The 21,462-nt window shown below is 46.2% G+C and overlaps 1 long non-coding RNA gene and 1 pseudogene across 2 annotated transcripts in view; one reads left to right on the forward strand and one right to left on the reverse strand.

The window, feature by feature from the left end:
- LOC144145068 (uncharacterized) overlaps positions 1-21,462 on the reverse strand; it is a 202,675-nt gene that overhangs the window by 54,790 nt on the left and 126,423 nt on the right. The window lies entirely within an intron of this gene.
- On the forward strand, positions 16,524-18,002 carry LOC144145107 (uncharacterized; annotated as a pseudogene).

Here is a 21,462-nt window from a genome sequence, read left to right on the forward strand (position 1 = left end):
ATAAAGGCTACATCTTCCGCCTAAATAATTAGTGCATTGTTGTACTGCGATGCATTGGCCGGCTCTACAAAAATTATTCGTTCTCAGTCATTCCCGAGGTTTCAACTGTATACTGCTTCAGAATTAGCGAGAACATAAGATGAAATCTTTTCTCTTTTTTGTAAATAGACATGTTGGCTCATTGATTCAGTACAGGTCTGCCATTGGTAAGAAACTCCATCGAAAACTAACGTAAGACACAAGAAATCAACTTAATTAGAAAATATTTGATTTGAATCATGTTTTAAAAGCGTCACCTAGGATGACAGCGACGAGAAGCAGAAGTGGGAGTCCAAAGAATCGAGCCATAATGTCTCTTCTGCGAAAAAGCGAAAACAAAAACGGAATTCCCTTTTAATTAAAATTTTAAACCGGCAACGGTGGTGGGGAATACATAATAAAGTTTTATTTTGTCACTTCATAGAGATATGCACTGAACTACGTAATGGGCGATAAGTATTTTACGTGGATTAATCATATTACCCAAATTTGTTTGCCATCAACGTGGCATTGCACAAATATGGAAAAGTTATATTTTAGTGCCGTCGATGGAACCTTTTTAAATTCAGCTGAGTTGGTCAAAACCGTGGAGTGTTATTATTTTATCATAACCACTTATTGAGCACACACAATAAAATTATTCTTCTAAGTAGAAAAGCTTATGATATAACAGTTCTACGATGTTTTCCTTCTAAAATCTATGAACTTTTCTTTGACTAAGCATTATTTCGTAGTTAGCAGCTAAATATAACAAAAACACATTTGCACTATCTAAAACTGTTGCGATGATAATTTAAAAAATAAAAAATTAGCAAAATCGAGCAGCGCAAAGAAACTTTGGTTAATGCTTTCCTTACCAAAGCGAATTCCTTACACAAGAACAAGGCACAGATTTACTTCGAAAGCTGGTAAATTTGGATATTTGCGTGCCTTTTTATACACAACTGCTCTACTAAAAAATGGTACAGCCAATCACTAAGCGTTTGTTAAGATAAAAGACAAAAGGGACTTAAAAAAAATTTTGAAAAAATCTCAAATGGCATAGCAGGTGTAAATCCGGAGTGCAATGCACGTCGTCCCTGTTTTTTTCGTAGAGAGAATACGTTAAAAGGAAATGACATCTGAGTCATCATAAATTGAAGTGCAAACGTTACCATTCGTACCGTTGCTCTTTGTACCCACGAAAAACATGTCAATCTCCTCATCAAGACACGTCATCGCCAGCCTTTATCCGGCACCCAAACTAAGGTTATTGGATGCCGGATAAAGTAATTTAGAAGATATTATCAAATATCCCAATGCAGCTAGCGACGTTCATGGAAGCAGGAAGCGCTGAAAATAACATGTCATTACCGCCATGGAATCCTGTCTGATAGTGCAGTGTGGAAAAATACGAAATTTTGAAACCGTTGTACTGAACGTGTAGGTGCCCATTCAAATTAGTTCCTTGTGTGATTACAAGGTATTTTCGCAAATCCGCCTCACAAATGGATTGTCTATGACAGGATAACAAAACCAAGATTAGGTACAAAGAGGTAACACAAGAATACACTTCTTAATATTTAAAGGGTATTTTAAAAGGTCCAGCAATAATTGCGAGGCGTTTAAATATAATTGATATGACACATGGAATGAATGTCCGTCAAAAAATAACAAATGCGATATCATATCCATCAACCCGGGTTTGTACATCGGAGTGAATCGGTATGAAGCTTTACCGCCTATTGAAGAGTAATGAGGAGAAAGTATGCCCGAAGGGAACCTCATGCGTCTGTTTATAGCGAGAAGAGAATTAACCATCTTGATTAAAAAAAAAGCTCTGGCTTCTCAAAAACACATGACGCACAACAATTCTACGAACGTCTCTTACAATCCGTCTCATTCCCTAGCGCGTGACATATTGTATTTAACAGCACCCACATCTCACCACCGTTCAACCCCGTTGTGTGCATCGCACCCAGCAAGCTGTTATTGCTCGTGGCATCATTTCTGTTTCCTAAAAATATTTCTACCATGTGTTGTGTGCCCTGAGGCCTCTGGATCATGCATTGACTTCTCCTGCGACGGATTCGCAGCGGATAATTAAGAAAACAATCTGTATTAGCCAGAAGATTTTAAGATATCTTCTTTTGATTGCCCAAGAATACCCCTACGTTGAGACTGTGTTCTGGTAAAAACATAAATATATGTTTATGTTTAAAACTGGTAATCCTACCTTAACCTATTGATCCCATCTTTTAGTTTCTTGTGGAAAACTCCATAATTTTCGATGAGAACAAATTCAACAAGAACATTTTTTTCGGGTTTCGCTTGAAAAACCAACACAATTTCAGTGTTGCAGAAGTTAGCAACAACGTGATTTGTTGCTCCTACGCAAAGTGCTGCCAAGTTTGATCATGCGAGAAAATAATCGATGCCTTCAACATAGTAATAGGTGCTCTGGAAATAATATCCGCTGTCACAATTATGTCTGTCTCACGCTTGTTAAGAAATTCTAGCAGATTTTGCACCCACAGTGTCGCTCTCACTTCCACTTCTTGCAGAGATGACACAATGACGAGAAAAAAATGGTACCAGGCAAAAAAGGGAAAGCAGTGAACTAAAGTTTTATTGCTCTCCATCTCTGGGCACCTGATGTCGTCTCATTTTGAACATTGCTTAGTAGTATACTTTTCTGCAGCCATTTGGTCAGCCTAGGCAATTGCGTCTTCAGCCCGTCCACCACCAACTCCACCGCCAGGGATGCGGTGGACGAAGCAGTGAGTGCCACGCAAAAAAAAGGCAAATCAAGTAAAAGACTGGAATCTGTTGGTAATCCGCATTTCAAATATTCACGTTCGCCTTTCCTACCCGATGCAATTTACAGCTCTAAAACTCCAGAAGTGGACAGTTTCTTTCAGCTGCTTCCTTGGTTGAAACAATGGTTATAGTGACATAGCAAGTTTAGACGCATAAATAGCAGCTTTGTTACCATTTTAAAGTCGTTTTTTCCAACAATTTACGAGAATGACCACATCCAAAGGGCACTACATGTAGCGGGAAATGCAGAAAACACTTTTTATCAAATTTGATGTTGCAGACATGTTTTTTGTTCTTTGCCCCAATACAAGGCCTGACTGGTTAGTCACGCTTACACACAGAAAGCGTGACTAAGCTTCTCCACTGGGGAATACGCCTTGTTTTCTGCAGCAATTTGTAGCATTACTGAACAGTTTTTTGCGGTTATTAAAAATATTGTCCGCAAGTAGAAGTATTTAACAGCCGTGGTTGCAAGCTGTACAAACCCAAAAAATTGAAGTGTTCTTTTGAGCCATGGTGTATAATTGCAATAAAAATCAATGTCACCCGTCCACGTTCACCACGTAAATTTGCTCAAAAATTGAGTGTTCTTTCAAATCTTTCCGAAGCAGTTGCCCAATGTTTCTGCGAATTTAAAACTACAAAAAAGTACGCTCTGTGGTGTAATCCTTCCACAGAGCACCTTCATCTCCTTGCAACCTTCCTAAATAATTAGCGCGCGTTTATTTATCGTTACATCAGCCGTCATTACTAAAGATACTCATTGTCCGTCATTTGCGAGGTCTAAACTGCTGTTTTAAAATAACAAACCATAACAACCCAAAGCAAAACAACACATCTTTTTCTTCTTTTGAAAAAAGAGAAGTGATCTGTTTCCCGCACACCTTTCCACATAGCAAAAAACTGCGCCGTACACAACCTAAGGTACGAGAATTTAACCACTTAAAAAAAATGTCACTTTGAAATTTGTGAAAGGGTTCAACTAGGATGACAGCGACGAGAAGCAGAAGAGGGAGTCCAAAGATTTGAGCTTCTTTTGCTGAAAAAAGCAAGAAACAATCTAAATTGATCTGTATAACATTTACAAACTGGCAGCGGGTAGGCGGAATATATTTTATAAGTTATGTTTTGTCACTTTAAGGAACAATGTACTGAACTACTTATTATAAAATCTTTTTTTCTGCTTACAATAAATATAGTAGCCACAATGTTCCCGGTCAACCTCGTATTGCAAGAAAAGGGAAAAGATAACCCCTGTGGCTCAATGAATATATTCAAATTCAACTGATTTATGGAACAATTCTCAACTTTTATTTTTTTCAGAGAAATTTCAATTTGACTTTGACTATATAGGATCAAGTTTTGCATTTGCAATGCATATAACTAACATATAACTAACTAATATAACTAACTGAAGGAACGCAAATAAATTATAGTTACTGATTTCCTCCCCAAAGAGAATTTGTCAGCAAGGAACAAAGCAAAGGAATACTTCGATAGCTGGTAAAATGCAATAAATTGGCGTGGCTTTTTATACCGGAGTTCCCTACCACAAATATTTTCCCACCAAGAACTACGCGTTACGCCAGTTGCAAGAAATTTTTTTTTTCAGAGAATAAACAAAACCAAAGCTGCGCAGCCCCTGCGGGCTTCAAAGTGCAAAGCAGATCGACCACCTTTTCCCGTAGAGAGTACAATATGTTAGATGGAAATGACATATCAATCAGCATAAATTGAAGAAGTGGAAACGTTAACCTTGGTACATTGACCAACGAGGTACAGGTGAACTGCCTCATCAAAACCCATTATAGTAAGCCTTCACTGACAGAAAAATAAGTATTACTGGATACCCGTTAAATAAATTTATTAGACTTTGTTGAAATAACATGTCAGGTACATGGACGCAGGAAGCGCAAAAATACCTCACGTTGTGACCCCCCTACCATCGTCACTGATAGTGGAGATTGGAAAATACAAAATTTATGAAGGCGTTTCCTGGAGTGAACCTACTCTGGTAGGCGCAAAGAGGCTCTTTCAATACTTTGATACCACGGCTTTTAGAATGAAATTAGATACGAGCAGCTGAAAAAAACAATACTGGTTGCGGGTGCAAAGTATTAATGAATATATTTGGCGCCCAAAACCCCCCCAAGCAGTAAATAGGTCCTTTTGTGTTTTTGCACTAAAGTCTTTTCAATAAACATTGAGAAAACAGGAATAATCGCCTTATTTTGATGATATCACGACTTCAGTCTGTATAATTCGTCACATAGCGGAGATGTTTGGTAGAAAAATGAAGTAATTTGTTACTTTTCCGTGTCAGGGTTTATAAAATGTTTCAAAAAGCGTGCCTCATTTTCTAATGGTAATGTGTATTAAACACATTTATACAGAAACAGCAGCCCATAAAATATTTGTGGTTTACGTTCTCGTAAACATCGAGATGAGTTGCGAACAAAAATCGTGAAATATCACTCAGCTTGCCTCGTGTGCAACATCGTGTGCATACCGCGATGCAGACACCGCAATCAGAGGCGCCTTAGACCAATAGGTATAGACAATAGCGGGCTAGCAACAAGCAACAAACATAACAAGCAAACGCTAGAAGCACCGCTTTAACTGGAGATGCCAAAAGCCATGATTGCCAAATTATTAGCGCTTTCATCAGGGTTTACTCAAGAGACACCAGATAGCAAGTTTGTCCACACATAATTCGGGATGCAGGAATATAAAGCTTTATTTATCGGATAAGACTTTTCCGAGAAAAGAGCCATGCACGCGGAAATGGACTTGGTGAGCACCATCACTGTAGATTGTGGCAAATTAATTTTTAGGGTGGTCAGGACAAGATTAAAATATTCTGCACAAGCAATAATATGAACGCAACGAAAAAGGCCAATCCTTTGCAGAGAGAAGGGACGCACCCTACCTTGGTCCTCTTTCCACAAAGCGCCGGGTGCATAAACCACGTGGGATGGGTATTTTAAGTGGTGGTACAGATGAATGCATAATTACTTTAACCGGGAGAAACTTTGCATTATGGGGGGACACATTATCGAACAAAATATCTGCCAATATGGACCCAAACTGCAAGACTAGCACAAAAAGAAGAGTGGTGATTAAAGGAGTACGTAAAGAATTTGCAGAAATGATATATGGGCGATGACAACGAGGTAACATGAGCCGGATAACGAGATTGTGTTTTGGAGAAAAAGTGTCTGTTGTCTTGCCAGCGCGGTCTTGAGGAACCCTAGAAAGCAATCACTGTGATTGGGACGCACACGGGCAGACCTAAACCCCATCGGAATGCTTGTCGTTACAGCTTCAACAGTGGCAAAGCATATACTTCGCGGAACCAGATAACAAAATACACCAAACACGAATGTTGGGTGCATATCAAGGCTGTATATTATCAGAAGCGTACATCCTCTTAGAAATATTTTTTGTGGCTAAGACCTAATAGTCCTGCCAGAGCGCGCGCGCCTGTTGCTGGTATGTGTTCAATATTACAAGAAGACAACGTGAATGAGAACAACGAAACGTGGTGCCGTGGTCCAACGACTGAGGAAGAAGAAGCTGGGCAGGCGTGCAGCCAGCGTCGGTTCTGTCTCACGGCCGACACCATGTAAATACTGAAAATATAGCGTTCGCTAATCTCATGGTTCACTTTCTTTGTCCTGCCACCACGTAACATTTGGTGGAGTGTGCGGGACGATCATCTTCATCCTGGACCACCAGCATCGCGCCGTCATGGCTCTTGAAGAGCGCTTCTCCGGAGCACCCCGTCCCAGGTTATGACCTACTGCAGGTAGGGAAACTGGTCGTGTTTGTTGAGTTGCTCGTTGTTATGGAGGAGTTGAAACATTTACCAATCAGCTTGGAGCAGCTGCGTCAACTGCTCTCGAACTTCATGATGAACATGTTAGCGATGCCGATGCCAGACTTCGGAGGGCGCATCTCTATTGCTGAAGGTGTAATAACTGGAAGCGTCGATGGAGGCATCGCCGTAGTTCGAAGCTCCTCGACCGCGGTGTCTCCGTTGCAAGAGGCATTGCGCGCTTTACGCAACGCCAATCCCAAGTTTTGGTTACTAATTACAGCGAAGAATACCAGCATTTAAACAGGGGCGCTGCATTTGCGTTCCTCAAAGAAACGCAAGCAGCAAGTGACGTGATCACCGTTGCCGACTTTGAACGCGCACCCGAAGAGACCTTCAAGCTTTCGAATCCCTTCTTAGTGAATCCGGAGTTACCGCAAGAAGAACGGAAGAAATTATTGGATTTGCTGCATCGCTACAGAGAGTGTTTTTCGTCAAACTCAAAACTACGTCAGACACCTCTGGCGAAGAACCGAATAATAACCGAAGATGGAGCCCGACCGACCCGACAGTGACCGTACCGCATCTCTTTACACGAGCGGGAAGCCATCCAGACCCAGGTCGACGACATGCTCAGCGACGACATTAAACAGCCATCGAAAAGCCCCTGGGCGGCGCCGGTCGCACTCGTGAAGAAAAAAGACGGCACATTAAGGTTTTGCGTTGACTACCGGCGACTGAACAAAATCACCAAAAAGGACGTATACCCCCTCCCCCGAATTGACGACGCTCTCGACCACCTCTGCCACGTGAAGTATTTCTCATCGATGGATCTGAAGACCGGCTACTGGAAAATTGATGTGGTCGAGAGAGACCGAGAGAAGACCGCATTTATAACCCCGTACGGCCTATACGAGTTCAAGGTGATGCCGCTCGTATTGTGCACGGCGCCAGCAACGTTTCAACGAGTCATGACACAGTGCTAGCTGGTCTGAAGTGGCACACCTGCCTCGTATACCTCGATGATGTTGTGGTATTCTCCCGGTCTTTCGACGAACACCTTGCAAGGTTGCAGGCTGTACGCCTGAAAAGTGCCGCTTCACGTACGAGGAACTAAGTTTTGGGGCCATGTCGTCGATGCCGCGGAAGTCCGGCCTGATCCTGAAAAAACTTACGCCATAGCGAACTTCCCAAGACCAAAAGATATGGCGGGCGTGGGAACATTTCTCGGGCTAAGCGCATACAACAGGCGCTTAGTCGCAAACTTCGCCCGCATTGCAAAGCCACTCACCCGCTTGAAGAAAGATAGCACCCCTTTCCGCTCGCAAAATGCCCAAGAAACAGTCTTCTGCGAGCTGCAACAATGCCTGCAAAGCCCGCCTGTGCTCGCGCATTTCGACGAAAATGCCGAAACGGAACTGCACACGAACGCCAGTAATATAGGCTTGGGTGCCGTCCTCGTACAAAAGCAAAATGGGTGCGAGAAAGTAATCGCCTATGCCAGCCGTGGTCTGTCCAAGGAACAAACTACTCAGCCTCTGAGAAAGAGTGCCTCGCGAATATATGGGCCATTTCAAAACTTCGCCCATACGTGAATGGAAGACCACTCAAGGTTGTGGCAGACCACCATGTGCTGTGTTGGTTCGCCAATTTGAAGGACCCCTCTGGGCATCTTGGTAGGTGGAGCTTGCGCTTGCATGAATTCGACGTTACAGTAGTCTATAAATCCAGGAGGAGAGACTCCGACGCCGACTGCCTGTCCCGTGCCCCCGTCGACCAACCACCGCAAGACTCCGATGAAGACAGCGCGTTCTTCGGAGTCATGACTGAGAGCGACCTGGCCGCCCAGCAGCGTGCCGACCCCAATCTATGCGTCATCATTGACTACCTCCAAGGATGCAACGTCGCCGTGCCCAGGGCCTTCAAACACAACTTACCTGCATTCAGCCTGAAAAACTCCGCCCTCGTGAAGAAGAATTTCAGCCCCGGAACGAGAGAAAATTATCTTCTTGTCGTCCCGGCAGATCTTTGTGACGGAATTTTGGAAGCGTGCCACGACGACCCGTCTTCCGGACATCCCGGCACAGCTCGCAAAACTGGGAAATTCAAGATGAAGTACTACTGGCCCCGCCTTGCATCGGACGTCACCCACTATGTCCGGAGCTGCCGTGACTGCCAGCGTCTAAAAACGCCACCGACGATGCCCGCCGGACTTCTGCAGCCGATCGGCGTCCCATCTAGGCCCTTTCAACAGATTGGAAAGAACCTTCTGGGCCCGTTCCCTACATGCCCATCCGAGAACAAGTGGATTATTGTAGCGACAGACTACATGATGCGCTACGCAGAGACCGCCGCTCTTCCGAGTGGGACTGCATAAGAAATCGCACAGTTCGTCATAAGCCAAGTTGTGCTGCGACATGGAGCCCCGGAAGTCATAATCACGGACCGCGGAACGGACTTTACTGCGGAGCTGATACAAGGGATATTACGCTACAGGAACACGGATCACCGAAGAACGACGGCGTAGCACCCCCAAACGAACGGACTAACGGAACGCCTGAACAAGACAAGCGTGGATATACTGTCAATGTACCTCGAAGTTGAACATAAGACTTGGGACAAAGTGCTACCGTATGTCACCTTTGCGTACAACTCGGCTATCCAGGAAACTACGCAGATGACGCCGTTCGAGCTTGTCTGTGAAAGACGGCCGACTACGGTGCTCGACGCCATGCTTCTGCACGTAGAAGACGACGAAATCAACGCCGACGTCCGAAAATACCTTCAGCGTGTGGAGGAGGCCCGCCAGCTGGCTCGAGTTTGTACAACGGACCAGCAGCTGGTGAATGCCGGGCGCTACAGCCTCCGACACCCAGACGCCGAGTACCACCCTGGGGATTGTGTGTGGATTTGGACTCCCATCCGTCGACGCGGGCTATGTGAGAAGCTTCTGTGATGGTATTTCGGAACCTACGAGATTCTACGACGTATCGGCCAACTTACCTACGAGGTGATCCCCGATGGTGATTCCGGAACATCCCGACGACGCACGCGGCCAGAAGTCGTCCACGTGGTTCGCTTGAAACCTTACTATGCAAGATGACGGACTTTTTTAGGGCCGAAGCTCCTTAGGGCGTGGGTCTGTTGTCCATCCTCGACGTATGTATGTAGCCACCTCTAGTTTAGTTCTTGGATTGTTTACTAGATGGCGGTACTTGTATATGATGAAAAGATGCGCTTGGATTGTTTACTAGATGGTGTGGCTACCTCTAGTTTAGTTCTTGGATTGTTTACTAGATGGCGGGGAGCGTTGTAATAAAATCCGTTCTCATTTGGCGCGCGCTTGGAGTCGCCCGATGGATAAGGCTGCAGATGTGCGAGCCCGCGAGGCAGAAGCGCTCCGTGAAGCTGCGCGACGCCGCCGCCAAGATCCTGCCGTACGAGAGCGGGAGGCCGAAGCGTGTCGTCTGGCTGCGCGACGACGCCGCCAAGATCCCAGCGTTCGAGAACGAGAGGCCCAAGCGTCACGGCAACGGCGCGAGGACCCTGCCGTACGCGAAGCGGCACGGCTGCGGGGCGAAGAGGATCTCCAAAACGTCAGAGAACGGGAAGCGGCGAGAAAGCGCGCGTATCGGCAGGCAGACCCCGATGCAGTGAGAGCTCGTGAGGCGTCTGCAAAATGCATCAGGCGAGCTCAGCCCCAAGGTGCGGACGCGCAGTTTAAGCGAGACTTTCTGGACGTTACGTTCGGACACAGATGTAGTGGGCGAACTTTCACTAAAGAGTCACGGTTTTACCGATGGTTTCCCCTCAGGAGCTTCGCCCACTCATCATCATTCACCCCGTGGATATGCTGTGAATTTTTTGTTGTTAGTTGGGACTGTGTTTTGTTGTAGCATCGGGTCGAAGCACTCTTAGAGGGGGGGGGGGGGTAATGCCGCGAACCATGTAAGGGTTTGTTTATGTATTGTTTGCTTTTACTGCCGAGCCACGCCCGGATGTGTTATCTGCATTCCAAACAAAGCGCGTCTTACATTCTTTACTTTTATGCTCACGGGCTATCAAATTAAGATAAGCAGATTGTTTCGCCCTAACGTCACTAGCCCAGAATAATCTCCTGTAATCTACAATGTTCTGGATGTGAATCGACGGTTACAGAAACACTTGCGCCGAAAGATAAAAGACTGCTGAGCAGACTCCGCGCCATTCGATTTGACGACACTCGCCTGTGCAAGTCACTTTGTTGACCGCTGCTTCGCCGCCTCTGTATTCTTTTGAGTTGTTAGGGGAGCACAACTTCGCTCCAATAAACGTTTTTCTCCAAGACAACTGCGTCGTCCTTGGCTTCGTGACAATATCTTACCCTTCAGTCTTTGGAAATTGCAAAGGCATGTGGACACTCAAATATTTTGAACCTTTCCCGCAGAACTTACGATTCTTGCATGCTGAACCCTGTTATGAGCCTTGTGAGAATAATGGACGACAAAAATGGTCACAAAGTTGCTGTTTGAACTTCTAAATACATTACTGTTCGTGTACCTATTCTTAGTACACATAAAGTATGTTGAACCAATCACTCACCTTTGTGCAATTTATAGAGTATCCGTTCTAACGAAAGATGAACATAGGAATTTTCAATGCGCCTCTGCCGTAGTATCTAGACATTTCCCTGACTTTCGTCTCCTTGCTCAGCACTCACCGCGTCTTCGACCGTATTCCTTGGTGCTGGAGGTGGAGGACAGTGAACTGGAAAGGAAATTGGTCCAGAAAAGTAGAGCAGCATGTAGCATTCAACCTTACAACGCATCAGCTGGATGTAAATAAAGAACAATAAACGTCTAAGACACGGTGTACTTTTTACAGAGTAGTAAGATTTTTCATCGTATTGACGTCAAGATTTTATGATTCAAGGTTCTGAATAAATGCGACGACGTAAGTGCCACGTTAAACTCGCAGAAATAACAGGGAGGGTTTTGCTTTGCAGGGCCGCCACTTCTACGCTACAGGCATTAGGTTGGTTTTCTAAAGTGCACACTTCGGAAGACTTGCTTTAAAGCAATACGTCACTTAATGTTGGCTTGCATAATCCCTATTAATTATTGCATTAGAAAGTCTCAATTCCTCCCACGTTTTGGCTTTGAAGTAAAATAGGCTGTAGCAAATTCGCAATGAAATTTATTCACACTCAAAAGTTTATAGTTCTGTGTCACCGGCCGAAATGAACAGACTTAGCTGATCAAATTAGGAATACCATAGCTTTTATATAACTATCAAAGAACAAAACCACCCACACATACATCTACCTCTACAGAGAAGAAACCTCAACCTTGGAGTTGTCGAAATCAAAATAATCAGCTATGCATACGCATGGTGCATACGCACTTTTTTTGCGATAGTATACCCGACAGCATAAATACTATGCTACAGGTACAAGTAGAGAGTAAGCCTCCAGTTCTTGCGCGTCCGCGAAAAGCATGTCAGAATGTCCGTCGGATCGATTGCGCAGTAGCGTTTGTGGGATATTGTCGGAAACCGATGGGTATTGCCAAGGTGGTCTGGTAACGACACAGGCTGGGAACGTGTGTAGTAAACGGCCCACGTAGTTACCTAAAGCCGGCTGCCTCGGCAACGAAGGTGAGTTTATTCAAGCGGGCGTTCCGACGCTGATTTACAAGCTCATCCAAGGTGTTAACTTGAGCTTAGGCCTGAAGAGCAGGAATCGGTGTTATCCTAGGGAAGCAGGTAATGGCAAGCAGTGCGCCTCGGTTAATTGCCTCAATTCGAGCCCACTGCGCTTGGTTAGGTGTCTGAGTTGGACCTGGTAAACAAGCCGAGGCTGGAGTACAGACCGTAGCAATAGACGGGCCATTTTGAAACAGGAGCCTCTAGACTTATGTGAGATGCATCGGATGAGGTGGAGCATCTGCCGCGCTTTTTGGCGAGCGGAACATAGCCACATAGACGCTAACCAAGGCGCACAAATTTCTAATCCCAGCACGCGAACTGAGGCGGCAGTGCGTACAGGTCGGCCGCGGAGTTGTAATGCGATCGGAGACACCTCCAGTCGGCGGCGCAGCAATCACTGGCCACAGGAAGAATAGCTGTGTTTTCGACGTACAGTGCTATTCCAGCATATTCACACCATTTCGGATTGTCAGACAAGGCTTGTTGGATGCACGCGGTTTGCAGAGTCAGGCCACAGTGTACAGTCCACACTGTGATGTCGTCCGCGTACATCAAAATGTGCATGTCAGGTATAGATCCTAGATGCCAGGCAAGCGGCAACATAATAATATGAAAAAGGAAGGGCGAGATTAGGCACTTTGCGGACAGGCGTAAAGTTGCGATACCTTGTCCGGGAAATGCGTACCGAAAAGGATCTTTTTGTGAGGAAGTTCCGGAGGAAAGAGCAAACCCTGTCCGGGAGGAGAAGGCCTTGGAGAATTTCCAAGATGGTTCCGTGGCTAACGTTGCCGTATGCCTTTTGTATGTCCATAGCAAGCACTGCGCGCAACTTGTTTGATCACCCGGCAAGTAGCACCATTGACGAGAAATGGTCAAGCCCATCCTCGGTACCCCGACGGGGACTAAGCCTGATCTTCGGTGGGTGATACCACCGGAAACTGTCCATCCAGCATTGAGGCCAAGTCGCCAGCATGAGCACCAACAGTTTCAACCAGGTGCAGGTCAAGGCTATTTGACGCAAGTGAGGGAGCTGATCATGTGGCTTACCGGGCTTCGTTATCGGGACGGTATCAGCGAGTAGCCAAGATACTGGTGTGTGACCAGAGAGCCACATCTCGTTGATGGGTCAAGGAGACTGCTGAGGGATGGATCGTCGAGTTTTTTATAAACCTCGTACGTATGGCCATCTGGCCCGGGAGCGGTCCTCTGTTTGGATTGATCAAGCGCAGCAAGAAACCCGGCTATCGTGAAAGGCGATTGAATTCCACGCGCGGCGTCATCAGGAGGGGAGGAACAAACGTGACTCGGCTGGAGAAATGGGCATGGGTTGCTGGCTGGAATAATGTCAAAGGCGGGGAACAGGACGCGGGCAACATCGGCGGCAAATTGCGCAGGATCCCTCTCCGATGCCAGACATGCACGGGCTACCTCATCTGGAAAGCAGTAACTACTTTCCATAGCACGGTGCGCCAGATTGATAATGTAGTCGCCAGCACATGTAAACGCCAGTTGATGATGTAGACGCCAGCTCATCCATCGCTGACTTGACCGACGCTTCTCATGACGCCTCGCAGCCGCAGTCAGACGTTGTAAGCGTATTCCGGCCTCCACAGACGATGGATATCGGGAGGCAGCCACTTCAGCTTCTTCGCGCTGGGCCCAAGCTGTAAGAGTCGAAGGTCAGGCTTCTGCTGTGATTCCGCTACCGATGTGTCCTCACAGGTGCTTCGCAGGGCTTCCTTAACGAGACTGATTGGGTCCGGGCTTGGCGCCGTGAGCATTTTGGTGATGTTACCTCCGAACGTATCCCAGTTTGTTTCAGTGCAGCACCGTCGAAAGCGACGTGTCGAGGTTGGGACAATGCCAAGCCTGATGGGATGGTCATGACTGCTCCAGCAGTCGGCCTCTAGGTGCCAGGAGACCGTATCATTACCAAGCCACGAGGTTGAGTCGGGTGAGTAGGGCGGCAACCGGGATGAATACATTGGCGCGTAGGACACGAGAAATCGTTATGGAGAGTGAAGTGCGCATCGATGAAGTAGGCAAGTAGCGCCCGCCTGCGTGCTATTGTGGTAGCATAACCCCAAGGAGGGGCAATAAAGTCCACGGCCACGAGTATGGGACAGGCTGCGTGGGAATGCCGTAGAAGCGTCAACAAGCCCAATCTTAGACAAGGCGCACGTCCGCTATGTGGACGTACATAACATGACCCCAAGATTATTGCGTACTTCGGCAGTTGTGCTTTCAGTGCAACCATTTCTTGTCATTCCGTACACGACTCGTCCAGGGGATCTGAGTTTGCGGATAAGCCGTGAGCACATAGATGGCGGCTTTGCCTGACCGAGATTCATTGGAGCCACAACGCCGATCTTGTATGGATGGCGTAGCGTCAGCCGTAAAATTTTGGAAGCGAGGTAGAGAGTTTTTCTCTTGTACTAGTAAATTTCATGCTCGCAGTTTCCCTAGGCGAACACGTTCTTCCTGAAGCTCCCCAATGTTTTTCTGTGAGTCCGCGACAGTTCCATTGTACTATATATTGTGGAACATGCACAGTGAAATGAGTTAATTTAGTTGGGCCGCTAACACTCACATGAACTTCTGCTGCTGCTGCACCACAAGCTGTAGACACTCATGGTGTGTGAAAGCAGAAGGGACAGGCTTTGGTGGGTTCATGTTTGTTGGCGCAAAACGGCGCCGACTCGACCGGTCTTGTTACAGTGGAGGCTGGCGGTTCGGATGATGAATTAAGCGGGGCAGGCGCTGTGTGAGCTAAGTTACGTCAGTTTGCAGCACCGCCAACTGTTGGTCTATCTTTTCTAACTCTTCCATAACCGTAGATTATTGCACAGTTTGACTGTGCTGTTTCTTCCGGTGGCGGGAGCCACAAAGCACTTCGTGGTAATATGGCTGGTAGTAATCCAAAGGCTCCACAGCGTCGTCTTCTACCACTTCTTCGCTTTCCTTAGGCAAACAGCTGAAACCATTGGCCAGAGGAATATCGTTGGGCTAAGGCTGGCTTCGGAGCGCGCGCCGCTTACCGCGAGTAGCTTTGCACTTAATCGGGCACTATTTGTCCGTGATGCATTGTTCATCCATGCGGCACAGACCTCATCGAAACTTGGCTTACGTTGAGGCGAACGACGAGGTAGCCAGTGGCTCTGATGCCGTAGAAGCCGGTGGTTCCGAGGCCGTTGTCACCTGCGCTTCTGTGACAAGGAATGGGCGCGACGTTCTCATGTGTCCATCACGGAAGCATTGGTAACAATGTACCACTCCGGCATTCTATGGACGTGGGCGAAGAACGCAGCCATTGTAGAAAAGACAATCCGGTGGCTCTAACAGCCGTGGCAGAGTTATGAGACACGTGCGGACAGCGCCCATGTAGCGGACAAGAGGAACCTGGTGCGTGGAGCAACGGGTACTGGCCTGCAGGTCTTCAGGATTCTCTCCGGGGTCTACTCCCGAAACAACATAGCGTCGGATGTCAGTACGAGAGAGCAGGCACGCTTATATAGGTAGCTGTTTTCCAGCCAACAGAAGAATATGATCCAGTGCGCACAGTCGCTGGACAGCCTCAGGAGACGACACCCACACAGACACTGTGTTGGTTCGGCTGTGGTACGCGTAACCAGCAAATCCGGATGTTCTAAGGCATCCGTCAAGCGTCTGCTTCAGTGTCCTTGTAGGAAGAGAGAGGATGTTGAATCGCTCTCGAGGTTTGATGGCAAATTTGTACACTGAGGGACTCTGCTCATTGGTTGTAGGGACCTGCGAACTGGCGGCGCCTGTACAGGATGAAGTAGATGTCGCTGTTGTATACCGTTCATCGGTCGGTTGCAGGGATCAGGGATTCATCGGTCACTGGGCACGGCGGCATCACCACCATGTGGGTCGCATCTAATCCATTCCTGTATTTTGTACAGATCTTTGGCCTGGTGCACATCGTCAACGAAACGTGCGCTGGTGCGACGAAAGTGGCGGCGTCGCATGAATGGAACGCCTCCGACTGCCGCGAACCGACTGACCGTCTCCCGGCTTTATCGTGCACAAGCCCATCAGTTTTCCAAACCAAGATACCACCCCATCACCACGTGACCAGTAGCTGGGAACGTCATTGGCCGGTCCGACTATAAAAGGCACTCCCGAGGACTGGGCTGGCACTGGGCACGGCGGCATCACCACCATGTGGGTCGCATCTAATCCCTTCCTGTATTTTGTACAGATCTTTGGCCTGGCGCACATCGTCAACGAAACGTGCGCTGGTGCGACGAAAGTGGCGGCGTCGCATGAATGGAACGCCTCCGACTGCCGCGAACCGACTGACCGTCTCCCGGCTTTATCGTGCACAAGCCCATCAGTTTTCCAAACCAAGATACCACCCCATCACCACGTGACCAGTAGCTGGGGGACGTCATTGGCCGGTCCGGCTATAAAAGGCACTCCCGAGGACTGGGCTGGCACTGGGCACGGCGGCATCACCACCATGTGGGTCGCATCTAATCCCTTCCTGTATTTTGTACAGGTAAGCAAACGATACGGAAAGTGTTTTCGTTCTAGCGATCCATTCTTGGTGGTGTTGCCGTGCCCACGGTTGTTCGGTTGCGGAATATGTTGCATATTGTTTGATGTGGCGTCATCTGTTATGAGGATCCTTTTGCTAAGTGGCGACATTGAGACTAACCCCGGCCCTACTCTAGACCAAATAGCAAAGCAACTTAGTGAAATCGCAACTGACATCAAGGAGATTAAGGAAAAACGCTTGGCCGATATAGACAATATAGCTTAGATATAGCTTAGAAATAGTTTAGAAAAAAATTAGATATAGCTTAGAAATAGCTTAGAAATAGCTTAGATATAGCTTAGAAATAAAGGTCACGTCTTGCCAGCAACAGATTGCGAATCTTGAAGCAAGGATTGACGATTTTGAAAATCGAAGCAGAAGGTCCAATATCATTGTTTACGGACTGCCTGAATCAGAAGAAGAGAAAAACGAGTCGCTAGAATCCACTGTGAACAATGAGATAATAAAGGGCTTTCTTGAGCTAGACCCGGTGGCTATTGAACGTGTTCATAGACTAGGGCGGCCATCACCCGGCAAGGTCAGGCCCGTGATTCTCAAACTACTAGATTCAAGAGACAAGACAAAAAATTTTGAAACAGTGTATCAAACTAAAAGACACTGATTTTTCTATTGGGGAGGATTTCTCTGTAAGAGTACGGGAAATCAGAAGAAAACTATGGCAGAGCTGTAAAACGCATCGAGATAACGGGGATAAAGCCTCGCTGGTGTACGACAAGCTATATATCAAGAAGAAATTCGTTTGGGACGAAGACAAAAATGATATAGTTCCCGTTCAAAAAAACGATGCCAGAAAGCGATATACCGTAGAAACCGAATGCCAGCGGCCAAATACGCGAAGCCAAACGCCGCGACAAACGTAACAGAGGAATGTAATATAGACCAGATGCCTTCTGTCACCCCTTCCTATAAAAACACAGCTAGGTTGCGTAAAAATAGCGGGAACACAAACAAACGAAAAGAACTTAGACTGGTTAACATAAACATGCGCAGTGTTACTAATAAAATAGATTCCTTGGAAAGCGTGCTCATGCAGTATGATCCCCATATTGCGGTGATAACGGAGACGTGGCTGCGAGAGGAAATTAGTGATGACGAGGTATTTCCCCCCTGTTACAATGTGTATCGAAAAGACCGATCTGCCAGAGGTGGGGGAGTAGCCATCCTTGTCAAACCAGAGATAGAAGCTACGATTGCAGCTGATGTTGGCATTCTTGAATGCTTGTGCGTACAGTTGTCCTGCTGGGGACATAGCTTTATCCTGTACGCATGTTACAGGCCTCCTGATGCGAGTCCGGGGTACCTAACTGTACTGAAAGAACATATGTCAAAGTTTTTTAATAGGCAAATCTTTTTGGTTGGAGACCTAAATTTGCCAAGTCTAGACTGGGAGGGGTTGACCTGTTCCCAGTTCAGTAAAAATGCTAACACTATTTTTGACATTATGCTCGCTCATGATCTAACACAAATAGTCAGGCAACCAACACGTGTGCAAGGACATGCAAGCTCTATCCTAGATTTGGTATTCGTAAAACGTGCTTTTTCAGAACATACTGTAGTCGTGGAACAGGGGCTTGCAGATCATGAACTTGTCAGCGTGTCAATTCCTCTGTTTCAATGCAGTAGCCACCAAAAATCACCCATCCAGTATTTTAAAGATTATTCGAGAGCTGATGATGACCGTGTAATAGAATACATGGAAGCTGTACTTGCAGAATTTAATGATGACGCTTTAAGTACGTGCGCACTTTGGACAAAATTCGTCGAGACGTGCCAATACTGTATGAACAACTTTATCCCTAACAAACCCAAACGAACACACAAACGTACGCCATGGATGACTCATGAAATTGTTAAACTAAAAAGAAAAGTTAAACGGCTAAGAAAGCAGCATGCGCACCGCACAGTTATCAAGGAGCACCAAAGAATCCTTGCTGAAAAAATGCATCGCTCAAAAAAATACTATTTTAAAACCTTAATGCCCAATTTTATAAAAAATGATCCTTGCAAGTTCTGGAATTACCTTAAAGATAGGAAGAAACCCGTATCAAAGATTGTACTTGACGGCCGCATAGTTTCAAATTCTGGCGACATCGCACATCATTTCAACACATACTTTCATAGCGTGTTTAATGTTTCCGGAGCATCTACGTCTTCAGTAGCGTCATCTCAACCATGCGGAGTCAATTTCATTTCATATGCTGGTTTGGTTTCCATGCTTGTAAACCTAAATACGAAAAAGAGTTGCGGTCCTGACAACCTACCCAATGTCTTTCTCCGACGTTATGCCGAATGCGTTGGCAAATTCCTCTTTGTAATCTTCCATGCTTCCCTGTCAACAACATTGCCACGTGACTGGAAAATGGCCCGAGTGGTGCCTATCTTCAAAACAGGCGACAGATTATCAGTAATTATTTACAGGCCAATATCTCTAACTTCCTCATGTTGTAAACTAATAGAACACATTATAGCGAACCAGATTACACAATTTCTTGAAACACATTCCATACTAACACATTTCCAGCACGGCTTTAGAAGAAAGTATTCCACCGTGACGCAGCTTGTTACCGTTACGCATGCGTTTGCCGGCGCCCTCGACAATAACATTTAGATAGACACCATTTTTCTAGACTTTTGTAAGGCTTTCGATAAAGTTCCTCATGAGAAATTAATCTACAAATTAAATAAAATAGGTCTTTCGAAGGTATTGTGCGCATGGGTAGCTGAATACCTGAGCAATCGGGTGCAGTACGTCACCATCGAGGGTCAAAATTCGAGTCTTTTGCCAGTCACGTCGGGTGTACCCCAAGGCAGTGTATTGGGGCCCTTGATATTTTTGTGTTACATAAATGATATTGTAGATGTAATTGAGCCAGCCGTCCAGATTCGGTTGTTCGCAGACGACTGCATTTTATTTCGTGAAATTCGTGACACACATGATCAAATAGAGCTAAACAAAAATTTAGACTACATATACAAATGGTGCCACAAATGGGGTATGATTGTAAATACAGAAAAAACAGTTTCCATGAGTATAACTCGAAAAAAATATCCCCTTCACTATGCTGATTCCCTTGGTTCATCTACTGTTAAATAGGTCAATAACTACAAATATCTAGGTGTTACGTTCACTGCTAACCTGTCTTGGAATTCACACATTGATAACATTTGTGCATCTGCTTTCAGGAAATTATGCTTCTTGAGACACAAACTTCGCAATTCACCACCAAATGTAAAACTTTTGTGTTATCAGTCGTACATTCGACCAAAATTAGAGTACGCATGCGTAGTGTGGGATCCCTACACAAAATGTAACATAGATAAATTGGAATGAATTCAGAGGAAAGCAGTTCGCTTTATATATTCTAAATTTCGTCGCACGGATTCTCCATCCGAACTAATGTCAGCTAACAACATTCCACTACTTCAATCTAGAAGAAGGCAACTCCGCTTAGACTTCCTGAGCTCCTTGCTTAACCATAGATTTGCGATTGACCCTTCATTGTATTTAACCCCTTTGTCAACCAAAAATACACGACATCACCAACCAAACTCTTTAACACCATATTTTGCCAAAACAGATACATATAAATTTTCCTTTTTTCCGCACACAGTGTCTGAGTGGAACTCCTTGTCAGAGCGCGACCGCCTTGCATAGTATGTATGTTTGTCGCGTTGTGTATATTTGTTTATGTAGCAGTGTATATATTTCCTCATTTTAGTCACTTTGTTATTTTTTGCGTTCGTGATCAATTTTAGTTCACTGTTTTGCTCGTTGTGATTCATGATTGCCCGTCCTGCTTGGACCACCTGTTGTGGTCTGCAGTATGAAATAAATAAATAAATAAAAATGTGTTTGTGACAGATGTACACACCCGTTTGGCCGCAGGCGAGGGTGAAACCTCGCCCTAACTCGGGCCGCACCTTTGGCCGAAGACCGATTCGATAAAGTAGAGGGGTCCACCGGAGATAGCGGGAACGGTAGCGTTACCTCCATTTGCAGCGGGTAGTCCAGAGCCGGGTTTGTAGCGATGTACGAGGAACGAGCGTCTACCTAGGTGCAGTGGATTGCAGTTCGCAGAGCTTTTCTCGCATGCGTGACATAGAGGCGCGCCGTCGCAACCGCCAGTGGCTGAGAGCCAGTGTGGTTACGCCTAGCGGCCGGTGGGCCGGATCCGATGCAGAGGAGAACCCTAAGGGGCCGTCCTTTTGCTTGCAGCATAGAGTTAATACTACTGACTCTAGAGGAAAAGCTGCCCGGCCCGCCCGTGCAGTGAAACCGTGCTACACCCGGGCGCAGACATGATGCCACCCTCACAGCGTTGCCCGCTGTCTATTTGCCTACTAGAGTTGGCGGCAGTTCTGGGTTTTCACCTAGCAACATACGCATTCTATTATGGCAGCCATGGTTGCTATGTGTGCGCCGTGACAACTTTGCTGTCCAGAAACGTTGTGTAAAGTTTTTCCTGTGGTAGGTAGCGAACTTTTGTTCCGTGCTGCCGCGTTAGATGCAGTTTTGCATTCTCCGCAACTGAGAAGGGTA

This window comes from Haemaphysalis longicornis, unplaced genomic scaffold, assembly GCF_048455015.1.
Source record: "Haemaphysalis longicornis isolate Haplotype H1 unplaced genomic scaffold, Haemaphysalis longicornis Haplotype H1 scaffold_7, whole genome shotgun sequence".
Taxonomy (NCBI): Eukaryota; Metazoa; Arthropoda; class Arachnida; order Ixodida; family Ixodidae; genus Haemaphysalis; species Haemaphysalis longicornis.